Source organism: Pseudopipra pipra, chromosome 1 (assembly GCF_036250125.1).
Source record: "Pseudopipra pipra isolate bDixPip1 chromosome 1, bDixPip1.hap1, whole genome shotgun sequence".
Taxonomy (NCBI): domain Eukaryota; kingdom Metazoa; phylum Chordata; class Aves; order Passeriformes; family Pipridae; genus Pseudopipra; species Pseudopipra pipra.
The window spans coordinates 27,508,212-27,514,723 of NC_087549.1; positions in this window are offsets into that span (position 1 = coordinate 27,508,212).

Below are 6,512 nucleotides of genomic sequence, written 5' to 3' on the forward strand. Positions count from 1 at the left end.
AGCTGACTCCACTAATTTTGCATCAACCAATTCCTGTCTCTGTGTACAGGGTATTTGGGAGAAGAGAATGGAACAGAAAGATTTGATGTGTCTCTGATGACCCTATACATGCTTGCAGGTCAGTCCTAAGGCTGCTGCCCTGAGAGTGCCTGACATTGGAGCTCTTTCTTTACAGTGCCTCAGCCTCCGGCCTGCACCTGTTTTTCGGTTCTGTGATTTGCAGAAACACTTGCCAAGCTGGTTCCAAGCCTTGTCACCCTTGGAGATGTAATGCTGTCCTGTAAAAGGGGTCAAGCTTAGTTTTAAGTTGCTGGCAACTGATGCCTCTTAAAAGAATGATTTTTTAAAGGGGTGCAGGAGTGGGAGAAAGGATCCCTCCAAAGACACTGGGAAAAATGGCTTGCCTGTTAAATCTCCACATTTTTGGCTCTTTGACTTGATAAGAGACAAAGCAGAGAGTCACTCTTCTGTTTCAGTGTGTTTAGTGATAGAGAACTGTTTCCCCTTCCTTAATCAAATCATTGGCCACCAAGGTATGGCAGCATGGGCTTCAACATCATCTCACTGCTGCCTGAGATAACACAGTTAGAGTAAAGCTTAAACTAGTGAAAATTGTGTTGAGGGCCTGTCACAACCCAAAAGCAGAAGTGATGTTCATTATAAATTCTTGTTGGCTGAACAAAGACACCAGTCCACATGCCAGGGAACCCTTATGCTTTACTGTATAATTGTCTTAATTCTGGCAACTAGCCCACTATTTAGTCTTAGAAGTGTTGGTTCACTTGTGGCTCTGCTATGGGCTTCTGCTTGTGTTAGTCCAGACACAACCTCCACTCCTGACAAAATATGTTGCTTCCCCTTGGGTTTCTTTAAAGGACCAATATAATCAATTTGCCATGTTTCCAAAAACTTTCTCTTATTCTTCAGGTTAGGGAGTGGATCCTTCAAGGCGTGGTGGTCCAGGTGTGAGTGGTGCTGACTGCAGGCTGAAAGGGTTGGAGTACTTGGATCACTGGCCAACCCCTACTGTGGGCTTCCCTGAACAAATCTTTTGTTCTGAAGTGGCCTTGCTTCACATTCCAGTAATGTCTCTTGACTTATCTCCTGACTCGATTCACAAGGGAAGACTATCCTTTTCCTTCTTATCTGGGGTAATTGCCACCACAAGACAAATAAGAGAGTCAATTTGATTATTAAGGAGTAAGCTGTGTTATCCACCTTTTGATGTGCAGCAATCCACCCCACCTGTGTGGTCTTTTTTTGATCAATCTGCAAGATTTCCTCCCATTTATCCTTTTGCCACACTACTAGTTGATTCACTTCCCATTCATTGTGCTTGCAGAAATAGAGTCATTCTGTACATCCCTTAAAGACTACATATAATTCAGTATAGATGTACTAGGGGTCAACGTTCTTGGCTTCATTCTTTATAGCACTACAAACTGCTATAAATTCACCCATCTGGATAGTCCTTTCCCACTCTGTGGTTATCCTATCCCTGGAGTCAACATGCAGAGCAACTGCTCAATATTTCCGTATCTTACCTTATCTTTTGAAGGAGTCATCAGTAAACCATATGTTTTTCATCTGGGAGCTGTTTCTATGGGGGAACTTACAGGGAGTCCATCAGGGTCAGTGTTTAGTACTTGCTGTATTGGAAGGTCTTTTGGTGGGCCTTTTTTAACATCATGTGTGTGACAGTGGTGTTCTATCTGTGCAGTCCACTTTCTGACAGTTTCATGTTGGGCCACCCCTGGAGGGGCTGGAATACCCACTGACACTTCTTTCAGCACCTTAAAGGGGCCTCTTGACACAATGGATTGGCATTTAATTATTTTATCTGCCTCCTGCAAAGCTATGCTTACTATAAGTAGCCCCTTTTCCCAAGCTGAATGTAATTTTTCTCCATTTTTGAAGCCTCAGAAATAGAATTCAATAGGTTGGGTAGGCCCTCTGTGTCCCCCTTGCTACATATGAGTTGATAATCCATGGATGGCAAAACCTCATTCCATATGCAAGGGGTCTGTGGGATGTATGGGTCATAGAGCTTGGTATACCCCAGCTTCAAAGACAAGCAGTCCTATGGTGTGTTGCAATTCCTTTTTATTTCCTGGCATCCCAGTCTTATCCAGAGTGGTTAATGTCTCTGGGGAAATGCCTGTTGTCCTGCTTTTCCACAAAATAACTAAGAATTTTACCTAGGAGGAAGGGAGTTGAACCTTCTCAGTCGGGATTTGGAGTCTCAAAGTCTCCAAATGAGCAATTTTCTCTGGTCCACCACCTCCACCTCTGGGCAGCCAATTAACATGTCATCAATATACTGGTAAATCTTGAGCTCCTCTTCTGGGCTGGTTTGGGACAGTTCTTGAGCTAGAGCATAATGGGCAAGGGTGGCTGAATACCAATATCCCTGGGGAAGTTGAGTAAATGTATACTGCACTCCTTCCCATATAAATACAAACTGTTCCTTGTCCGATGCTTTCAGGAGAACCATAAAAAAAACCATCTTTCATGTAGACAGTTGCCAGAACAGGATGATCTTTTTTCTGGATAGCCAAAATCAATTCAGCCATCAAAACTGCACCAGTTAAAGGGCCTGTATTTTCGTTCAGATGCTGGTAGCGAATGGTCAACCACCACTTCCTGTTAGGTTTATGCACTGGCCAACAGGAGACTGAGCAGGGATAATTATGCCCTGGTCTCATGAGTCTCACTAATTACAGGGTTAATCCCTTCCTTTGCTCCTCAGAGTAATGTGTAAGGTTTCACATTTGTTATCTTAGAGGGAGTCAAGTGTTGCTGCTTGTAGTACTGGGATTGTGGCATGGGCAAGTCTGAACACCCATCTCCGTGAATCATTCCATGCCTGCCCCTTTAGTAGATCCAATCCCAAAATATTAATAGGTATATCCCCTATTATCATAAGTATTTCTGTGGGAAAATTTTCTCCTGGAAGCCAGCACTTCACCCTAGCTGTTCATTGCACTCTTGAGTTTCCAAAAACATCAATCACTTGAATTCATTTAGGACTGGGTTTAATGTCACACCTTGTGGCTTCCTTATTGCACAGAGCAGACACAAGTCCACATGTCAGGGAACTCTTACACATTGTTGTAAAAATGTCACCTTAACTCTTGCAACTGTTAGTCTCAGAAGTGTTACCTGACAAGATTTTACAGCTAACTTTAACAAGCTCCCAAATCCCGCAACAAGGTGTGGAGTAAGGGGTAGAATGTGATGGCCGCACTTGCCAGGATAAAATTAGAGAGAAGAGAAGTAAAGGAGGAAAGGAGAGAAAGAGAAGAGAAAAGAGAACTTTAGATCCAGCCCTTAGATCCTGCATTGATCCTGCTGCTGTGGATAGTCTGGATCTGGGGTCAACAAGGAGAGAGAGAGGAGAGCGAGAGGGACTGATTCATTTTATAGTTTACCTGGTGTGTGTCACTTATGTAAAATAGATTTTTTTGTGCCATTTGCACCATAGTGTTTGTGCATGTGCAGTCAGCCCTACGGGGCCCTCCAGGAAATTGTTTGGGGAGCATGTGCTGCGCTCATTAAATATATCTTACAGACTTAAATGTAATTATCTCCAAACGTATACTTTGCACTGTTTTCTGTAAGATTCTGTAAAATTTTCTTTCTTTATACCAATGTTTAGAGCAGTTGTTTTTCACTTATGTAAACCAGAACTAGGATTGCTTGCATTCACACTTGAATTTATGCTAGAAATGCTTTTCTAGTCACTTCTTCACTGCATTGGGATATTGAATTAAATTGGATTGTGATTCAATGTGCTAGTCACATTGGGATTAGAATCAAAGCTTAAGTAGAAGACAAAAAAATAAATTTTGTATTGTGAGTAAGACAAAATAAACCCAATTGTGAAGTCTAATTACTGAAAATAAACCTGATATATTGCTATCTCATTTCTTTAGTACTGAGAGAAAACAGTTCTTTTTAAATCATGAGTCCATAGACCTTATTAAATGCAATATAAACTCTTGGGAAAGAGTTGATGGAAACATATTCTCATATTTAAAACATTTGAGACCTACTTACTCCTGTTTCATCTCTCTCTGAAGGTTTTCAGCATTTCCTGTGCTTGTAGCACACTGAATCAGCCAATGAAGGGTATTGGGATCCCTTGATCTGCCTGGCTGGTTACCTGAATCACATTGTGTGAGTTACACTGATCAATCCCAGTGATTAAGTGCTAGAGACACACTTTCTTTTAAGACACTTTCTTCTTTTTGAAGATGCAAAGACACAAATGATCTCAGATGAATATTTTTAAAGGATGTAAAATCTTAGGGATGAATCATCATCAATTCAAACAAATTTGTACAGCAATTATGTGAGCTCTGTATCATAGATCAGGGATTTGTCTTTTTAAAGCCAGGATCATAACTACAGACATCTAATTAAGCTGAATACTCATTAAGGTAGTCAGGGAGCTTTTCTGCACCATTAACTCAAGAAACAGATCAGCAAGTATCATACCCAGTGTAAAAATGAAGTCAGTCATTCACAGACTCACAGCAATGTTCCTTGGAAGAGCCTCTGGCAGTAATCAAGTCCCATCTGCTGCTCAAAGTGGCACCATCACCAACACTAGACCAAGTCAGCTGTGTTAATGTCTAGGCATAAATTTTGGAAGCTTCCAAGGATGCAGATTTCACAGGTTTTCTGCGAAACTTGTGCTACATTTCCAGTGAAAATGTTTTTCCTAATGTGCAACCTCAGTCTCCCTTGTTGCAGAATGTGTCCCCTTTTGGTATCATTTGCCACTGCTGAGGGGCTGTTGGCTTTGTCACCTTTGCCACTATCCTTCAAGTAACTGCTGGTTGCTCTTGCAATGTCTCTTCTTTGCCCAGCTCCTGCAGCCCCTTCTCATGGTGCTTTTGGTCCCTTGGCAACCCTCCTCTGCCTTGCCCCTTTCTTGGCACTCTTAAACTGGGGAGCCCCAAGCTAGACCCCAATTAGAGCATAGCAACTTTCCTTGATGTTCTGGCCACCGACTTCATAAAGGAGTCCAGTATGCAGTTTGCTTTATATATGGGAAGAATAGGAAAATGGAAAAAAATTATCCTTATTTAAAAATATTGGGAAAAATAGGGTAGGAGCAGGCTTCAGAAAGTGACCTCAGGGTTAAAGCAAGTCCTTTTGATGACAAGACCAGCTCTGAGACCAGTAGCAGTAATGTAATGAAGCAAATACCATGCCAGGGGAATGATCAAAAAAGGAGCAGAGAACAACAGAGACCAGCACCCTGCCCTTTTGCAAGTTAAAATAAGTATGTGCCGTTTCAGTCCATTTCAGAAGGACTTGCTAAAGCAGAAAAGATAAAAAAGTTGCGAAGGCAAACAAAGACTGACTCATTACTGGTCATAGACACTAAGTAGTTTAGAATTCATCAGCCTGGAAAAGTGACTACTGAGTAAAAAGGCAAAAAAATGTTTGTAAAATTGTGAATGGCATAGATGAAAGTGGACAGGGAAAATTTTTTCCTCTGTATTTTTCAAGACAGTAACTAGTAGATATCATATTTACAGTTAGCAGAAAAAGCAAAAATGAAGGTGTTTTTAACAAAATTAGTGGTTAATCCGGAATTTCTTTCTTACCACTGGATGTTGTGAATGCTGGAATTCTACCATGAATCAAACCCAAAACCTGGATAAAAAAAGGAAAATCCATTGTGGATTATTAGTTGCATCTCTAACTTAGCAAGTGCCAGTGATACAGATTGCTAGAGGATAAGAAAGTATCCTGGGAAAATATTTACCACGTACTTGCTGTCCTATCTATATTTTTATTAAGCATTTGCCACTGGCCAGTGTTGGAGGTAGGACACTAGGAACTGGAATATTGCTTGGTGATCCCCTACAGCTGTTTGATATATATGTTTTGTGTAGTTATGAAAGTCATGTTCATGATTTCCTTTTTTTCCCCCTGAATTTAAATTAAATCAAAAAGACCGTGATACATAGATTTCTAAATCCTCCACAGAAGCAGCACTTCTGTCCTGTTAACACCAGTCCACCTCCAAACTCCAGTGATGTGAATGGAAATATGTGAACTGACTTTATTATATATAATAAAGTCGAGTGGGGATATGCTAAGTGAGAAACAAGCAATTTGGAAAATGAATTCACTGTCAAATATTTGTCATATCTTAATCCCCCTGAAACCTCTCCTGAAGGGAAGTAAAATAATAAGAAAGCTTTGTAGCCTTTCTGCTATTTTATGTGTGGTGTTGTTCCCAATTAGCAAAAATTTCCCCTTCCATGTATAGTCATGTAGCTTATGAGCTCTATTAACTTAGAGGCAAGGCTTCAGAATATCTGGTGACAGCTTTTCTGGGTCTGGAAAAGTTTTTTTTGGGACACTGTGTTTCTGATACAGAAAATGAAATTGTTCTTCCTAAGGTCAGTACATGCTTCAGTTTTGCTCCTCAGCTACAGCCCTCTTCAATACTATGAAAGTGATTTCTTTTCTGCTATCAATACAATTGT